Source organism: Lycium barbarum, chromosome 12 (genome assembly GCF_019175385.1).
Source record: "Lycium barbarum isolate Lr01 chromosome 12, ASM1917538v2, whole genome shotgun sequence".
Lineage (NCBI taxonomy): Eukaryota > Viridiplantae > Streptophyta > Magnoliopsida > Solanales > Solanaceae > Lycium > Lycium barbarum.
In genome coordinates, this window is record NC_083348.1 from 79,895,387 (window position 1) to 79,915,329 (window position 19,943).

Here is a 19,943-nt window from a genome sequence, read left to right on the forward strand (position 1 = left end):
GTGAGAAGGTCGAGGCAGAAGTGAGCCATGAAGCTCATGCACGAAGATGGCCCTATATCTTCTACAGTTCCTCAGGCTAGCGAGAAGGCTCCTGTTGATGAGCCAAGTACTAGTACCACACATCCCGTCGAGCCACAAGTGGAGGATGATTATGTTATTGCTCGTGAAAGACCGAGATGAGTTATAAAGAAGCCCGCTCGATATGCTGACACTGATAATGATGGGCTGATTGCTTATGCTCTTGCAGTTGGATAAGAAATTCCCGAAAGTTAATCCTTCTACTTACTCTGAGGCAATTTCTTGTCCTAATTCCTCAAATTGGATAGTGTCTATGCAAGAAGAAATGGAAATCTTGCACAAAAATAATACATAGGAGTTATGTCAGCTGCCCAAAGGTCGTCGTGCATTGACTGCAAAATGGATCTACAAACTAAAAGATGGCATTCCCGGGGTTGAAGAAGCAAGATGGAAAGCTCGCTTAGTGGTTCGTGGTTGCCACCAAAAGGAAGGTATTGACTTTAATGAAGTTTTCTCTCCTGTTGTTCGTCATACCTCCATTAGAGTGTTACTTGCTATTGTTGCTCTTTTTGACTTGGAGTTGGAGCAACTTGATGTTAAAACTGCGTTTCTTCATGGAGTTAGACGAAGAACTTTATGTGAAGCAACCCAATGGTTTGTTGTTCCTGGAAAGGAACAATTTGTTTGTCGGTTGAAAAGGTCTCTTTATGGCCTTAAATAAGCTCCAAGACAGTGGTACAAAAGGTTTGATTCGTTTATGATTGGGAAAGACTACACATGTAGTAAGTATGATAATTGTGTGTATTTTCGACAGTCTTCTGGTGGTTCCTTTGTTTACTTGTTGTTATATGTTAATGATATGTTGATTTCTTCTAAAGACAAGTCTTTGATCAACAAGTTAAAATCTCAACTTAATTCTGAGTTTGAGATGAAGGACCTTGGTGCAGCTAAGAAGATTCTAGGTATGGAGATTCAGAGGGATCGAAAAGCTAGGAAGCTTTACCTGTCTCAGAGGAAGTATTTTGAGAGTCCTCGATAGGTTTAATATGTTTAATTGTAAATTTGTTTCTACTCCGTTTGCTGCTCATTTCAAACTGCTTGCTGACTCTTGTCCTACGTCCGAGGAGGACATTTAAAGGATGTCTACTATCTCGTATGCTAGTGTTGTTGGTAGCCTTATGTATGCTATGGTTTGCACTAGACCTGATTTAGCTTTTGCGGTAAGCATGGTGAGCCGATACATGCATAATCCTGGAAAGGATCATTGGAATGTTGTGAAGTAGATTCTTCGTTATGGAAAGGGTCTGTTGATATTGGTTTGGTATTTGATAGAGCCTAGGCATCATCTTATGATGTTGTTGGGTTCGTTGATTCTGATTATGGTGGTGATCTCGATCGTAGGAGGCACATTTCTGGTTATATTTTTTCACTGTGCTCTGGTGCTATCTCTTGGAAAGCACAATTACAGTCTATTGCAGCCCTTTCTACTACCGAAGTTGAGTATATCGCTGCAACTGAAAGTGTTAAAGAAGCTACATGGTTGCGAGGTCTTCTTATTGATTTTGGTGTTCAACAGGATACTACCGTTGTATTTTATGATAGCCAAAGTGCTATTCATCTTACCAAGGCCGATTCTCATCGCTCGAAGACCAAGCATATTAGCGTTAAATACCACTTTATCAGAGATACTATTGCTGCAGGGGAGATTGTGGTAAAGAAAGTTCACGCGTCAGATAATCTCGCAGATATGTTAACCAAGCCGCTTGCTATTACTAAGTTTAAGCATTGCTTAGACTTAGTTGGTGTTCTTCATGCTTAAATTGTCGTTCGGGGCTTTATGGGGTAACGAGTGTTGATGTTTATGATTTTGGTCCAAGGTGGAGATTGTTAGGATATGTCTCAAAAGGGTTTCACGAAATTGTCTCATTCCAACTGAGATTCGATAATTGTCCCATTCCAACCGGGATTTGAATGGCTTGTCCTATTCTAACTGGGATTTTGAACGTCTTCAACCCCTATTTAAAGGAGATTTTCTGCTAGAACATCAAGAAAAAGAGAACAACTATCAAGACTATCAAGCCTACACACAAGACTGTATTTCACACTTAGGTTAGAGAGAGTTTTCATTGAGAGATTGTAATCTTTCGTTTCCTTTGATCTCGTTGTGCTTCGACACCCTGTTGAGATCGTTTTGTACTCCTCACCTTATAGGTAATTTCTCTGACTTTGCGCCCCGTGGTTTTTCCCATCTTGGGTTTCCACGTAAATCTTGTGTTCATTACGTTTATTGCTTTCTTGCATTATTCTTCTTGTGTTGGTGCATCCTAATCGATTCCGCTGCATCGCTTGTTTAATTCTTAACACTTTGTTTACAATATTGATCTGTCTACGAATTTTAAGCAGATGTGGAGGAAGAACAATCTCTTCCTATACTATTGGAAAGTGTTTGCCTTTGGAGCATCTAGTTATACCTGTCTCTTAACCCTTGAAACTTGAAAACATCATTATCATAATCATCACAGAATCTCGATTCCAAGTTATTAAACTCAGGAAGATCAACATGATCTTCAAGAATACTGACTACTGCAGACATAGTTGGCCTAAGTGCTGGAGATGGATTGATACATAGCAAAGCTACATTTATCATCCTTATAGCCTCATCCTTGTTCAAATCTGCACCCAATGTTTCATCTACTAATTCCATCAATTTTCCTTGCCTTTGTAGATCAAGGGCCTGAATACAAGCATCAGAATAGAATTGAATAAAATGCAAGAGATGTGTGATGTGCTTTTTGGCCTATTTAGTTACATTAATTTACCCGTTTTGACCTAATAGTTTGACTGGTCATTTTAGGTTCAACAACCCATTTAAACATGGCCAAGTAGAGCGGGTTACCAGAAACTGGTTTAATATTACTACTTCTATTAGGAATTAACATAGGGAATTATGATTCTTTACCCAGTCTAGAAGGCAGACAAATTTCTCATTGGGGCGATATGTCATATTGTTCTTCCCAGCAGCAATCTCTAACGCAACAACTCCAAAGCTGTAGACATCTACTTTGTAGGTCAAGTATCCCCATAATGCGTATTCAGGGGCCAGATATCTTCTGCAGAACAAAGTGAGGACTATAAATTCATGGAGACTACTACTAGGGTGACATATAGATGTTCAACTCATGATTAAAGATTCTAAAAACGGCATCAGTTTCATGCTTGATATTACAGAATGCCAAGGATGATAGATTGGGATGAAATATAAAAGAATTGCCGGCAGAAGCTTTAAAACTTTAAGCTCAAAATAGAAGCAACGCAATCAGCACTAGAAATATGATTGAGCATCCGAATGCGCCTTCTTCAGGGGCAGTCAGCCCATCATGTCCTAATCTTTGTAACTTCACAAGTTTTTCTTGGTTAAGAATATATAAACTATGGCAAGTTTCTGTTTATAAACTTATATCCAAAATCCAAGAGAGAGATATATGGTAAGGGCTCTAAAAAACTTAAATGTATATATGCTGCAAGGAAGAGAACAGCACGCAGACCTATATCAATTTTCATTGTAAGGTTTTGGTGTCATTGCAGAAAGTTATGACGTGGAATTAACCCTAATGTGGTTATCAATAATAGATATACTACTTCTCCAAACAACACAAAAACGTAAGCATGAATGAGAGACTTGTCATAAAGCTCACATGGTTCCAGCAACTCTAGTGGCGATGTGTGTGTTATCCTCATCATCAAGTTTGGCCAGACCAAAATCAGAGATCTTTGGGTTTAGTTTCTTGTCAAGTACATTTGTCGCTTTAATGTCCCTATGAACTACTTTTAATGATGATTCTTCGAGTAGGAAAGCTAAGCTTCTTGCTATCCCGATGCAGATTTTCTGCCTGGTTGGCTAATCTATTTTGAGCCGATGTTCTTCTGGACCTGCATTTTGGTGTGAACTAAGAATCTATGGTGACTTCTCATTCCGGATTCTTTCATTAATTACAAAAGAGAAATCTTTTTCTTGTTTTATTTTAGTGTTATTTTCTGTTTGGGTTGCAACTAAAACAATGAACAAGAATAGCAAATTACCAAATAAAGCACGGGCGAGGCTATTGTTCTCCAAAGCACACTTTAAATTAAATTTCCCTCTATTCATGACAAACATCTCCTTCGTCATCCTTTTTTCTCTTTTCTAATACAACATTGGGCAGACAAAGACTTTTACACAGAGGTGGATGTAGAAGGGAAGGTTGAAGAAGAGTGATCAGTATCCTTTGTGTCAGTTGATTGAAAGATTAATTGGTTTTCACCAGAGTTCGCTTGAATCTCATCTCCTAGTCCCTGAAAATTAAACCTATCGTCCAAACAGCCTTCAAGCATGCTCACTACTGCAGACATGTTTGGCCTTAGTGCTGGAGATGGATTAATACATAGTAAGGCCACTTTAATCATCCTCAACGCCTCCTCCTCATTGGAATCGGAACCTAACCTTGGGCCACTAGCTCCGAAAACTTCCCTTTTCTTTGTAGAACCAGGACCTGGAATAAGCACAATGATGGAATTAGAAAAATTGAGAAAGACACTTACTGGTCTATGCTCTGTCTGAAATACTACCATGTCTACTTGATCAAATACAATGCCTTGATTTCTACCAATATGAAGTTTTCATCAAGCAAAGCGACAACCGCTTCAGAATTCACTCTTCATTGAACTGATATAAGAGATTCGGGTTTCTTACCCAATCAATAAGGCAGGCGTAATTCTCATCAAGATGATATTTCATATTGCTCTTCCCCGCAACAAGTTCTAACACAACCACCCCAAAACTGTACAAGTGCTTTATGTGTTAAATAACCCCAAAGAGCATATTCAGGGGCCATATAACCTCTGCAAAACAAAGTAAAAATATTGCACTCATGCAAGCCAGACCTATTCACGAACTTCATGAAAGGCTTAAACTAATGCCATTTATCTCATCACTAGGTAAGGTAGCAATGGACAGCAGAAATTTTGTTACTCATTCCGTTATAAAATCGATTGCCATAATTTGACTTAGGATTTTTAAGAGAGAAATGATTGACATTTACCTAGTTTATTATGGTTGGAGCATAAAACATGGTTCTAAAAAGACGAGAGGATCTAAAGTGAAAATGTGAAATGATAGATAACCTTTCTAATCTGTTTTACTCTTGGGATCAGTAAAAATGCCAGCCATTACCATTCAGAATTATATAACAAGGATTAAGGATTAACATTCAGGAAAAACTGAAAGTAACTTTGGCACGACCTAAAATGGGAAGGATAATATACAAATGGGAGTATTTTTTAATAACAAAATTTGATTAATCAATTAGAGTAGTTTAGAAGCTCACGTAGTCCCAGCAACCCAGGTGGTGATATTTGTTTTCTCTTCTTCGTGAAGTTTGGCCAGACCAAAATCAGAGATCTTTGGATGTAGGTCTTTGTCAAGGAGTACATTGGTTGGTTTGATGTCTCGATGAACGATCTTTAGAGGTGATTCTTCATGTAGGAAAGCCAAGCCTTTAGCTATGCCAACACAGATCTTTTGCCTATTTGGCCAGTCCAATTTTGGTCGACATTCTTCAGGACCTGCAATTTATTATAGAATTGAAACTAGGCACATACACAGAGACATATGTATGCACACAGATTAATATATAAACTTGAGACTTGTGCCAATTGCCAATTACATTATTGAGGCAGAATGGGATCGTCAAACTTAAATTCATTTGGCTTAGTGTCCTTCATCAAATATAAAAATCCATGAAGAATAGCACTTACCAAACAAAGCATGAGAAAGGCTGCTGTTCTCCATGTACACATAAACTAGTAAATATTGGTTCCGTTGAACACAACATCCGTAGAGTCAAACGAGACCGAGTGACGTAAACTTGACATCATGCCTGTTTCATTTACAAATTCACGGTTCCCTTGTCTTGACTTTGATGAAATCTGCTTGACAGCAATTATAGTACCATTTGCCAGTGCACCCTGAGCATCGACAAATTAAAAAATGCATGAAGTTCATAAATGATTTCCAATAGCATGCATTAGAAATTCCTCTACAGGGGGTAATTAGGAGGAAGAATTATGAGAATTTGCATGTATGTTCACCTTGTAGACAGATCCAAATCCACCTTTGCCAAGCTTATTTGCAGCATCAAAGTTACTTGTCGCAGCTTTAATTTGTTTAAAAGTAAATATACCAGTTTGTAGATCTAGTCCTCTGAATTCTACACAACAGTAAAAGAACCAAGTTTAGAATGTAAGTTCCCACAAAATAAAAAAGAAAAAGAAAATTTTACCTAGAGCGTCCAAACAGTTATGGAATGTTTATACCTTCAAACCCATACCCTTGTCTTCCCAACCCTTTAACTCGTGAAAGCATTTGGATGGCATATAGGCATAATATGTCTAATGCGGCAGGAATTCTTCCACAAAATGTTGTGGTTTCCCTAGAAGGTGATAATTACAACTAGTATTCTGTAACACCTCGTAGCTTCGGGCGAAAGTTTGACTCATAAAATGATAATATAATGGAACCAATATGAGGGTTATAGGAAGTGTTTTGAAAACCAATTAAGTCGTAAAAATGTCTTTGGACAAAGAAAAGTTGGAAGCCACTCTACAGGGCATGTTTGCAAGTGAGTTTATAGAAGGTCTTACTTCCAACGACCATAAACCCTCTATTAATTTGGAATTTGGGAAACCTTCCTTGATGAAAGTTTTATCCCTTTGAAATAGCTTTCCAACGGTATATTATGGGTCTTGAACAGAGCTATCTACAAGAAGTTATGCCTATTTTACCGAACACTGTGCAGAACCGACACCCGTCGCTTCTCGGGGCGCGTGAGGGCGCGTGGGAGAGCACGCGATGGCCCCGCTTCGTGGACCGATCGCCCAACTCTGATTTTTTAGCTGCAGAATGTTGCGCGATGCACCCGCATCGTGGAACCATCGCGAAACAGGTCGATTTCGGGTCAAAAGTCGGGTTTACGCGTTTTTTTGTTATATTTGGGATTTGGGGTTTATTTCCCCAACATCCCATTCACGAAAACTCTCTCTAAACTCATAGAGAACAAGTACCCAACCTCAAGAACCTTTCAAGGTAAGTTTTATCATAATTCTAGGTTGAATCCAAGTCCCAAAACCCTTCTAATCCATAGAGTTATGATTGGAACATATTTGTTGGATGTGGAAACCCTAGAACCCGAATTCAAGAGGATTGGACTTCAAAAAGGTAATTTTTCTACTCCTTAATCATTTATAGTTGTGAATTGATGAATTCTTGGGAGAATAGTAAATCGGTTTGATAAAGAGAATTATATGAACTATGCTACCGTTTTTGGATTATTGACTTGGGATTGTTGTATTCATGTGGGTGATGAAGAATGATGTTAATTACATCTAATTGAGATTGTAGAATCAGCTAGAAGTAATAAAATGAGGATTGGGTGAAGAAAACACCATTAATGAAGGTTGTGGAGCTTCATGCCCACCAAGTGTTTGATAAAATGCTTAGATGATCAAAGCATGGATATTGTTGCTAATATAGAATCCCTATGACCTGTATTGCTATAGATTAAAGTTGAAGGGATTGAAGGACATTGTGATACGCTCAAAGCAGGAAGTCAAGGTATGTAGACGCTATCCACGTGTGGGAACATCCTTGCTCTTCCCCATGTTTCAGTATTCCAAGATTACACACCAAGTTTTAGGATTCTAGGTATATTCCTGCTAAACCCTAGACACTTGAACCATGATGTATATTATATGGTCAGTTACAATTCTGTTTGATTAGTCTTAATTTACTGTTTTGGTAATTGAGACTCAGTCCGTAATCTATGAAAAACCCATAACTTGCATCCCATGGGTTCTATAACAAAAGATATGAGATATTGTGCTTACTTTCATGAAAAACTTTTATATATGTATTTATTGTCATGTCTTTATGTACCCATGTTCATGTCAAGATTCAGAAATCATGTTTTCAGTTATTTTCATGTTCGGGAGTTGTATTAATACCGAGAAGGCTCAGATAGCCTGAAACTACGTATGCCAACGTAGGATAAGGACCGCTCCGCCCAGTTAGAACGATTCCTTCATGTTTTCCCCATTGAGGGATTTTGGATCCATTCATGTCATGTTCATGTCTCGTGCCCCGGCAAGGTACGAGATGGCTTAGCTGATCGGGCAGAGATCAGACTCCACGTTTCTCCCCGTGGTGGTTCATGTCGGTATTACAGATTATTACAGATTATTAAAGATTATTTAATGCTTACAGTAATCATGTTTATGTTCAGTTTCAGTATTCAGTTTCAGTTTCAACTTCATGTTTATATATTCATGCTCATGCTCATGCTCATGTTCATGTCCAGGTTTTCAGTTTCAGCTTTTATCATGTTATTTCATGTCCCATGTTATTTCATTCAGTTGCTTTACATACCAGTACATTCAATGTGCTGACGTCCCCTTTTATTGCCCGGGGGTCTGCATTTCACGATGCAGGTACTGATATACAGGACGACACATCTGCTCAGTAGGACAGCATTCATATCAGCTTATTGGTGATCCCCATCTCATTCGGGGTTTAGTCAACTTTTGTTTTATGATTAGTTATGCATCTAAGGTATGTTGGGGGCCTTGTCCCCGTAAGTATGTTTTCCAGTCAGACTCATGATAGAGGTTTCATAGACTAGACAAGCCAGTTATGTCATGTCAGACATTTGGAGTCGTATAGCCATTTTGGCTCATTCATGTTATTTCCGCACTCATGTTTAAACAAGTATTTTATTAAGTATTATGACTTACTACGTTTTATAAAGGCTCATCATGCATTCACGTTATATTCCACTTATGTTATGTATCATGATGATTCAGCAAGCCATGTGGTTCGCTCGGTCACATGCAGTCAGGCACCGAGTGCCGTGTTACGTCCAGGCCATGGTTCGGGGCGTGACAAAGCTTGATATCAGAGCCTAGGTTCAAGAGTCTTTAGGGAGTCTATGAAACCGTGTCCAGTGGGGTCTCTTTTATATGTGTGAGGGCCCCACACATATAAACAGTTGACCACCAAGACATTCAGGATTGTCTCATTTATTTCTACTCTAGATCGTGTCATGTCTTAGAGTAATAAGTAACCTTCTCTTCCAATCAATTTACGTATGTTTCGAATGCGCGGGCGACGAACAGATAATTCAAGGTCTAAGTAAGGATGTTTACCCATAGGGGGTACAATTGTGCAGTAGTTACTGGTAACGAATGAGACTTCAAGTGCTATTGAAAGTGTAATACAATGTAAGATGCCCGAGAAGGGGTGTAGTGGAATGAATGGTATGTTGAATGATAATGATGTTCTTGAGAAAGGAGAATGGGATACAACAGGGAGAGGATATTAGAGAAATTAGAAAAGGAGCTAAGTCTGCAGGAAAGGTAAATCATGAAGGATCTCAAGGAAGTGGTGGCAGACAGTTTTCTACCGGAGGTCATCAGTACCCACTCCATCTGCAGTTAAAGATTGAAAGGGAAAATAAACAGGAAAGTGTAACAGGTACAGTTGAGTTGGACATATGAGGTAAGTTCATCATTTTTATACTGTTGTTGGAATTGGGAGCCCTGTGTGGCTATGATATGATATGATATATATGTATATATGTTGGCCTTGTGAGGCGTTGTTGGTATTTCCTGCGTGCAGGTTTTGGGATAGTAAGAAATACAGAGGAAACTCTGCCAAAATGTTTCCTAGAAATAGAAGGAGAATGAGATATAAGTTCGTAATATGTCTGGAAAAGCCATGTCAACAGTAATGATAAGATTTGACTAAGTTACGAGTATGGCTGACTTTGAGAAATATGATTTGATTTCCTATTCAGATGAACACCTTAAGTGGGTGACAGTTCGGATACATCCGAATGTGTGTTAGAAACCAAGGGCTTCAGTTAAGTTCAGAGTAGAGTGATTAGTGGACGAAGAAATCAGCTAAGCCGTAAGAGAGCAAACTACAGAAGAACAACCTTTAAGAGTAGTCAAAAAAAAAAAGGGGGTTGCCTTAAGATTTACAATGTGAGCAGAGTTAAGTCATTAAGATGGAGTATGTCAGTTATGAATACAGTAGCAACCCGTTCATGTAAGTAAATTTAGTTTTTCCCCATGAGAAATTTCTCAGATGAGAGTCGTCAGTTTTGTAGAGTACAAGGGAATTACAGAAGATAAGGAACGTTAATTGGATCCCATCAAAAGGGAAGAATTTGTAAGTATAAGATGTTAGCCTTAGTCTAAGGGGAAGATGCATAAATCGCCAGTAGGTCCAGTGAGATAATTGAAGACCCGAAGGGTTAGTATGAGATATGAAGACCCGAAGGGTTAGTATGAGATATGAAGAACCTTAGTTCAGTTAGGTTGGCATAATGAGATAGTTGTCACGCCCCGAACCATGGCCTGGACGTAACACGACACTCGGTGCCTGACTGCATGTGACCGAGCGAACCACATGGCTTGCTGAATCATCATGATACATTGCATAAGCGGAATATAACGTGAATGCATGATGAGCCTTTATAAAACATGGTAAGTCATAATACTTAATAGAATGCTTGTTTAAACATGAGTGAGCCAAAATGGCTATACGACTCCAAATGTCTGACATGACATAACTGACTTGTCTAGTCTATGAAACCTCTATCATGAGTCTGACTGGAAAACATACTTACTGGGACAAGGCCCCCAGCATACCTTTAGATGCAAAACTAAATAAAGAAATACAATGTCTAAACCCCGAATGAGATGGGGCTCACCAATAAGCTGGTACGTACAAATCCTAATGAGCAGAAGCGTCGTCCTGTAAATCCGTACCTGCATCGTGAAATGCAGGCCCCTGGGCAATAAAAGGGGACGTCAGCACATTGAATGTACTGGTATGTAAAGCAACCGAAAGAAACAACATGGGACATGGAATAACATGATAAGAACTGAAACTGAAAACTTGGACATGAACATGAGCATGAGCATGAGTACATATATATATATATATATATAACATGAGTAAAACATGATAAGTAGGGAGAGCATTTCATAAACCGACACATGATATCACCACGTGGATACGTGGAGTCTGGTACCTCGCCGGACCAGCAGAGCCCCTATACCTTGCCAGGGTATAAGGTGGTAATGTGCCTGATGGATCCATTCAGTGTAAAATTAAGGTATCGTCCTAACTGGGCGGAGCGATCCTTGTCCTATGGTGGCTACATAGTTTCAGGCTATCTGAGCCTTCTCGGTAATTCGTGCAACTCCCAAAACATGAACATAATATAGTTGGCTAAGAAGCCCATGACTTTCGTGAATTAACTTGTACTTGTCTTGAAATCATGATTTCACGAAATAACTTGTAAACATGGTTTCATGAAATATCTTGTAAACATGTTCTTGATTTATGAGTAATACAATAGTTCATAATCATATATTTGTAATTGACTTGAAAACATGCTTGTAACTTGTAAAATAAAATCATACCGTTTCATATGAACATAATGAGAACGCATGAGAAAGAATTCATGATTCATGGATTAAGCTAGGATTCCTAATATCCGTAATGGAAGATTAGGAATACAATAATGAACATAGATACAAAATTCATGTACATACATACATAATTACGGGCTACCAATATGTTGGGTTTAATGCCCTAGGATTTGAACTTCATAGATTTTACGAAACGGATCATGGGGAAGAACGTAGAGATTCCCACATGTGGATGGAAGTTCTACATACCTTAACTTCCTGCTTTTGAGCGTATCACAATGTCCTCCAATTCCTTCAACTTTAATCTATAGCAATACAGGTCAAAGGGATTCTATATTAGCAACAATATCCATGTTTTTTTCATCTAAGCATTTTATCAAATACTTGGTGGGCATGAAGCTCCACAACCTTCATTAATGGTGTTTTCTTCACCTAATCCCCATTCTATTACTTCTAGATGATTCTACAATCTCAATTAGATGTAATTAACATCATTCTTCATCACCCATATGAATACAACAATCCCAAGCCAACAATCCAACAACTCTAGCATAGTTCATATAATTCTCTTCATCAAACCCAATTATTATTCTCCCAAGAATTCATCAATTCACAACTATAAATGATTAGGGAGTAGAAACATTACCTTTTATGAGTAGTCACCACGAAATCAACATCCCCAAGTTCGATTTTTAGCTTAGAATGACGGCAACAACTTGTACTACACTTTATCCTTCACGAGCCTCGGGATTCAGGGCCTTCAACTTGGTTGATTCTCTACTTTCTCTCTCTAACTCTCCCCCCTCTCTCTCTCTCTATAAAATCTAAAAATGTGATGAAATGTGGCTGCTAGGGTTAACATTTCCCTTAAATACCAAGGGGAAATGGGTTTGACCCAACTTGAAATTGGGTTGGGACCTTTCTGTCTTAAAACGTCCATATCTCCCTATCCCGATGTTAACTATAGGCTCACGACCTATGGTTGGAAAGGTATTTCAATTATCTACAACTTTCGTTCTTTGGGTTTCCCCTAATTCCCAATTTATGATAGGGTTATGGCCTCTCGAAGTCAGGTGACCCGAAATGTACTTACGGACCAAAATACGCCCCATGTTACGGTCCCGTAACTTGGGACCGTACCTGGGTTAAAATTTCCAGTGAGGTTCTGGAAATTTTTGGTGTGTTACGGCTCACTGTTACGGCCCGTAACGTCCACCGTAACACATGCGAAATTTCCAGCAAACAGGATTCAGTAAAATGGGCATACCTCTTTGCACAGATGTCCGTTTGACCCCCATAATATACCGTTGGAAAGCTATTTCAAAGAGCTACAACTTTCTTCAAGGAAGGTTTCCCAAATTCCCAACGGATTTGCACGAAAATTGACTGGAAGGCAGACGTATCGAAAACTTAGCCGATTCTATAGGATTTCAAGTGCCTTACTATTAGCCATATTGAGAAGATCATATTTCCTTGCTCCGATCTCTGATTGGCTTGGTCCTTATATCGTTAGAAAGGTATTTCTACATACTACAACCTCATTGAGGGTACTTTCCCAAATTCCAAACCGATCAAGGAGTTATCTCTGCCCGAAATAGGCCTATCAACCATTTTCGCAAAACGTTCAAACCTTCAGTGTTTCCACTAGAACTCTAATGATATGAGCTTAAACTCAGTTCCAAGATGCGGGGTGTTACAATAGTCTCCATAAGGAATATGCCTCAACTTATAGGAAACACGAAGTGAGTAGAATGATCATCGAACGAATCGTGCCAAGTTCAATTACTATCGATTAGGCGATCACAGAAAGGCTATAAGATCATGCCCAGTTATGTGTCACAGAGGTAGTGCCATTGCATGAGACTCTAATCTTTAGGGTGCTAGTCATGGACTTGGCGCACAACCGTACTATGCGTATTTTAGGAAGTATCTCAGAAAAAAAAAAATCAAGTATGGGAAATACAGCTCATGATTTAGGCAAACAAGATAATTATGGTGAAAGAAGTTCACCGATTATCCAAGCTAGGAATTCGAATTTCGAACTCCGAAGTGGGTGGAGTTGTTGCCCAGAACATGGCTTATTCCTCCTTAGTCATCGAAGTTAGAGAGAAACAGTTTGGTGATTCCTACTTGCTGCAGATGAAAGAGGGGATTCACGAACAGAAAGCCTTAGTTTTTTAACAAGGGGGAGATAATGATATCATGAGATACCGAGGCAAATTATACATTACAGATGTAGATAGGCTCAGAGAGCGGAGTATGTCAGAGGATCACAATTCCAGAATGCGGCAGGGTTTGTGGCTAAGTGGCCCAAATTTTTTTTTGCAAGTGAAAGTCGAACACTAGAAGCCCTGCGACTTGTCTCAGAATATAGATATTCCTTTTTTGAGAATGGGAGATGATAAATATGGACTTTATAACAGGTTACCTCATTCATTTAGGACGCACGTTCCGATTTGGGTGATTGTGGACAGACTTACGAAGTCAGTGCACTTCTTGCCAGTTAAGACCACAGATTGAACAGAAGATTATGCCAAATGAAATTGCCAGATTGTATGGGACCCTAGTGTCCATTATTTCAGATTATGGTGCTCAGTTCACAGCGAACTTCTGCAAATCCTTTCAGAAAAGATTGGGTACCAAGGTGAACCTTAGCACAACTTTTCATCCTCAGACAAATGGTCAGACAGATACGCTATTCAGATCTCATGTTATAATATTCATGTTAGTTCAATACTCAGATATTTATGTCAGCTTAGTACTCAGATATCAGTCCAGTACTCGCGTATTCATGCTAGTTCAGTATTCAGTCAGCTCAGTATTCAGTTAATCCAGTATTTAGTCAGCTCAGTATTCAGTTAATCCAGTATTCAGTCAGCTCAGTATTCAGTTAATCCAGTATTCAGCTAATCCAGTATTCAGTTAGCTCAGTATTCAGTTAGCCCAGTCTTCAGTCAGTTCAATAAACATTCAGTTTAGTATCTCAGCAGTTTAGTAGTCATGTATTCATTCAGTTCAGTAACCATGTGTCCTTCATTTCAATGGTAATTGGGATGACCACCTGCATCTTATTGAGTTTACTTACAAAAATAATTACCATGCTAATATTGGGATGACACTGTTTGAAATCCTTTTTGAGCAAAAGTGTAGATCACCAATTGGTTGGTTTGAAGTTGGTGAAGCAGAGTTGTTAAGATCAGATTTGGTTTACCAGGCTATGGAGAAAGTTAAGTTAGTACAGGAGCGTTTGAAAATGGCTCAGAGTCACCAGAAGTCTTACACAGATGTGAGGCGAAGGGACTTAAAATTTTCAGTAGATGATTGGGTGTTCCTTAAAGTCTCACCCATGAAGGGTGTTATGAGATTTGGCAAGAAAGGCAAACTCAGCCCCAGATATATTGGACCTTATAGAATTCTGCGAAGGATCGTTCTAGTAGCTTATGAACTTGAGTTGCCACGAGATTTAGTTGTTGTACACCCCGTGTTTCATGTATCCATGTTGAGGAAGTGTGTAGGAGACCCGTCATTGGTTGTTCCTATTGAGACAAAAGAAAAATTGCATATTCCTTGAGTTCATCTAGATTTTCCATTTCAGCTAACTATGATAGGATCGGAGAACTAAAATCCTATATATTGAGCTTTTGTTTCATGAAACAGAAACTCGTAATTATTAAACTCCCCGTTGCTATCCATTAATATGTTGCACATATTGCCACATTGTCAAAATTAAACTCCCTGTTGCTATCAAACTCCTTGTTGCTATCCATAGTACTATTTTTTAACTCCGCTTATATGCATGAGGTAATCTGTATTAAACTGCTGATTTAACTCAGCTTGCTAATATACGAAACCTTATGACATCGAAAGAAACAAGTGTAGCATCTCAATGAAATTTATTATTTTGAGCAACAGATATATCACATTTTTTGAAAGTTGTCTGAGTAATCAAAGATGCAATTAATCAAATTTAAGCATATAATCAAAAGGAATAGAAACAGTAATAGATCTAAATTCCGAGTAACTGGAAATAGATTTATGAGTAATTCAACATTAGCATCTGGAAATAGATTTGAGTAATTCAATAATATTCAAGCAAATCAACCATCTCTGTACTAAAGTCCTATAATCTACATAAATGATTAGAGGCTAATTAACTAATATATGAAACCTTAAGGCATCGATAGCTAATTAACTAATATATGAAACCTTAAGGCATCGAAAGCAACAAGTGTAGCATCTAAATGAAATTTAATATTTTGAGGAACAAATAAATCACTATCAGTTTTCATTTTCGAAAGCTCTCTGAGTATTTAGACATGTAATTCCTCAAATTTATGCATATAATAAAAAGGAACAAAAACATAAATAGATAATGTGCTAATAGTGGTTTCTAACAGTTTATGAAAAAAAGATTAGAAAGGAAGAGCCTTTCATACTAAAAGCACCAGAACCCTCAAAGACGTAATCGTTTAGACAAAACCATTTAGCCCAAACCATATCTACAAATACCCTTCACTGGTTCAAGACTATAAGCTCTACAATCAGAGTATATAAATAATCAAGAAAAAGAATGAAATATGGAAGGTTGAAAGCTCTACAATCATAGTATATAAATAATCGTTTTCAAGATTTTGCACAAAAAGATATCAACAGAAGAAAAGAAGAGATTTCTAGTTTTTTGTTGATCAGGCGACACCACCCATTGAACAAGAAATTTGACTGGAAGAAGTGATTCTACCCTTTTCCGCTGCGCTAGGCACGGTGAATCAGTAGAATTTGGGTGAAGCATTCCATTGATTTTGGGTGGCAATTTTTTTTGTTGAAAGATCAAAACTAAAAGCCAAATGCGGGGAGATGAAAAAATAAAGGGAGGGAGTGAAATTTAGTACCCGCCTAATTTGCCCACCGAGAAAATCTATCATATTTCAGTTAGTGGCCTTTTTTTGGTAACATAATAATAAATTATTACTCTTTAAAGATAAGAAACTGGCATTTCAATCTGCATAATCACCTTCTCATTTTCCCTTCTTTGGTCCTAAAACGTTCAGAATATTTGTTGAAGGCAATCTTAAAAAATTAATATGGTGAAAACTCAAAACACTATGATACACCACCGCTTAAATACATAACTCTAACAGTAATAGTACTAACTTGTAAAGCTGGAAAAATTAATTCAGAAAACTACAAATTCATTTTGCAAGTTGGTTTCCCACCATTAATTTATTCAAGTGATTAAATGACATAAAACACCTAATACATTTGCAAGTCTAGATTAATAGAAAATGTTAAAATATAAATGAAGAGAGCAAACATTATAATTTTAGTGAACTATACATATGGAATATAGCAATAAAAGTACATGTAATAAAATTATTGAGTATTATTCATAATGAGCCCCATATATGTTTCAAGCGGCGTCCATAGCTTTAAAAATCTAATTTTATTCACAATAACATTCCTTTCCATATCCAAATTAGAGTTGCAAGAGAACATGCCTTTAATATGTAGTAGATTTGCATTCTCATTTCACCTTTGTATAGTTGCATTGTAATCAACAGCCTCATACAATCCGAGTAACAAAAGAATTAACATCATATTGAAGCTATTTAGATTACTCTAAACTAAATCTCAATTGCGCAAAAGATAAAAACGATTGTAATTTTCACAGAATATACCCACTTTGCGCAGCAATAGCCAATGACTAACTGAAAGCGTTCACATAAATCAAAATACTTTCAAGATTTTGTATACATATCACAAAAAGTGATATAAACACATACAGTAATATTGAAGAAAAGAATGAACTAATTAATGCGCCACAAAAGGAAAATTTTAAAATAGATATAAAGAAAGTATTACTTCAATGTATAAGCACCGCCTTTGCGGCAATTTTCATATCTTCAAATCTTTACAAAAAAATTCTACGCTTTTTTTTTTTTTGTTTTCATTCGTTGTCCGGTATCCTCATTAGAGCCCTAATTAATTCAAATTTGTGTCGCGTAAGGCCTATTTAAGGGGAAAGCACTCCTTAACATGATTTTTTCCATAACCTTCACACTGCTCACAATATCAATTATATATTCCTAACTCAAGTATTTATGTTAAACATAAGAACCTCAAGTACATACAATGATAAGATAGAAAGGCATTCCAAAATGTTGTAAATGACATATAATTGCACATAGTTTTAAAAAAAAAAAAAAATCAAGAGCATAGTAATTCATATGTTATACAAAACTCACAAAAGTTGGCTAGCCTCTATTTTCAAATCCGTTTCCGCATGCTGGCTATGAGTATTTGGGCATCCATACCTGCTAACAATTGATCTAGGGTTATGGAACGTTAGAAAAAGAACAGACCAAAGTGATGGAATATATATATATATATATACTAGTGAATGTATTTGCTCTTCGCGCGGTCTTTTAAAAAAGGTTCTATTATAATTAAATAGTTTTGTTATAATTTTTGTAATAAAAATACTCATCTTTAATTTTGATCATTTTTATCTCATTACATTCCTTAACTGCAATACTATCAATTGTTCCTTTGATCCGGTAACTTGTTGTGCCATTTGCCAAAACTAAATAATATCCTATATCTTATGACTATATTATCATAATTAAACATTTAATTTTAAAAATAGTGAACTATAAAATAAATAGTATATTCCATATAAGAATTGAATTAGAAACCCAAAACAACATAGTTTTTATGTATTTTGTAATAATTTTGTAATCTTATGATATAATATTAGTTTCATGAATAATAAATATAAAAAAGTCAATACTTTAATTTTATATTCTTATAAAATCTTATGTATCATCCTTTTCTCTTCTTTTGTATTTATAGAATTGAATTTGCAAAATAAAATATCAGATAAAAAAAACTGAGAGAAATATCAGTTTTTAAAACTTTAAAGACAAATGTTGAACACATAATTTAGTTTTATATTTATGTAATTAATATTTCTATAATATAATCTTAATTTCAAGAATATAAAATATAACCAGTAACAAATAATTAAGAAACAAATTTAAAAATTGGCTATTCATTCATAAGGATTGCTCTATTTCAAAGCAAACTATACGTACGACTCATCATTTCTCAAAATGAGAGAGAGAGAAGTAAAATTCATTATTCACACTTCTCTTTATGTAGGCCATTTATGATTCTTTTTTAATAAAAAATCCTCGATTGGATCATTTTCCTAATATATATCTCCAGGAAATTCTACAAATCATACAATATTCTAATTTGATAATAAATTTTCAGATTTTGCAAAAAATTAATGAAATCTACAATATACTTTCAATAAAGATGCATGAATATCATTTATTTTTATGATAAATATTTCAAGATAACAAAAATTACTTCCCCGATATCACCGAGAGGAACATAATTACATATACTCCTTCACTTGAATTGTAAATCAAAAACTAAAACTACAAGATGCATCTATAAGATACATAAATATAACTTCTCAACTAAAATGTGCTAAAAATTTCACAAACTTAACCAAAAAAGGTTTCATACAAACACTCTCCGAGCACAACTTATGAGAATAAAGTGCTAAAAAATATAATAGATATATACCTATGATTTCTCGATTTTTGTAGGTGTCGCACTCACTGGAACAATTCATGCAATAACATTATCATATTAGGCGCACAAATAAGCTTCTATGTCTAGATATTGCTCTCAAAAAAATATAGCATTCACCATTAGAAATGCCAAAATATGTCTGATTTAAGCTTTCAAGGAAACCGAACACCTGGATATTTTCACACTCCCTTAAAAAATTTCAGGAAACACATAGACATTTAGATGACGGACAAAGTATAAATCACATATTGCAAATTCAAATTACAAAAGAAAGAAAAAGTTGAAAGACACAAATTTACAGCAGTAGGATGTTAAGAAGCAGCTTTTATCTTTGTGAAGACTGAAGAGGACTCCGATCCTTATTCCTTGCAATGACTCTTCCCTATCCTCCTCGTTACTTTAATTCTTTATTGCCTTTACAAATCTTTATTGTCCTCACTAATATTAGTTTTACCGTTACAGCATGTACGTTATTATAGATAAAAACTGGCAAAATGTTATAGAGAGTTCAACGTGCAATATTTAACATAATTAAGATATAACTAAGAGAGTTAATTAAAGGAATGACTTTTGAGATTCTTTTAATATAGCAGGGGGAAAAATAGGAAAAAGGAGAAAAAAGATAAATGTCAATGGAGGCCATAGAGAGGTGCCACATAGAGGCTATCTCATTATGCCAACCTAACTGAATTAAGGTTCTTCATATCTCATACTAACCCTTTGGGTCTTCAATTATCTCACTGGACTTACTGGAGATTTATGCATCTCCCCCTTAGACCAAGGCTAACATC

At 36.6% G+C, this 19,943-nt stretch overlaps 2 pseudogenes; both read right to left on the minus strand.

Moving 5' to 3' along the window:
- Nucleotides 1-2,479: 2,479 nt before the first annotated feature.
- On the minus strand, nt 2,480-4,186 carry LOC132624495 (probable LRR receptor-like serine/threonine-protein kinase At1g53430; annotated as a pseudogene).
- LOC132624496 (probable LRR receptor-like serine/threonine-protein kinase At1g53430) lies at nt 4,132-6,418 on the minus strand (annotated as a pseudogene).
- Nucleotides 6,419-19,943: the final 13,525 nt, after the last annotated feature.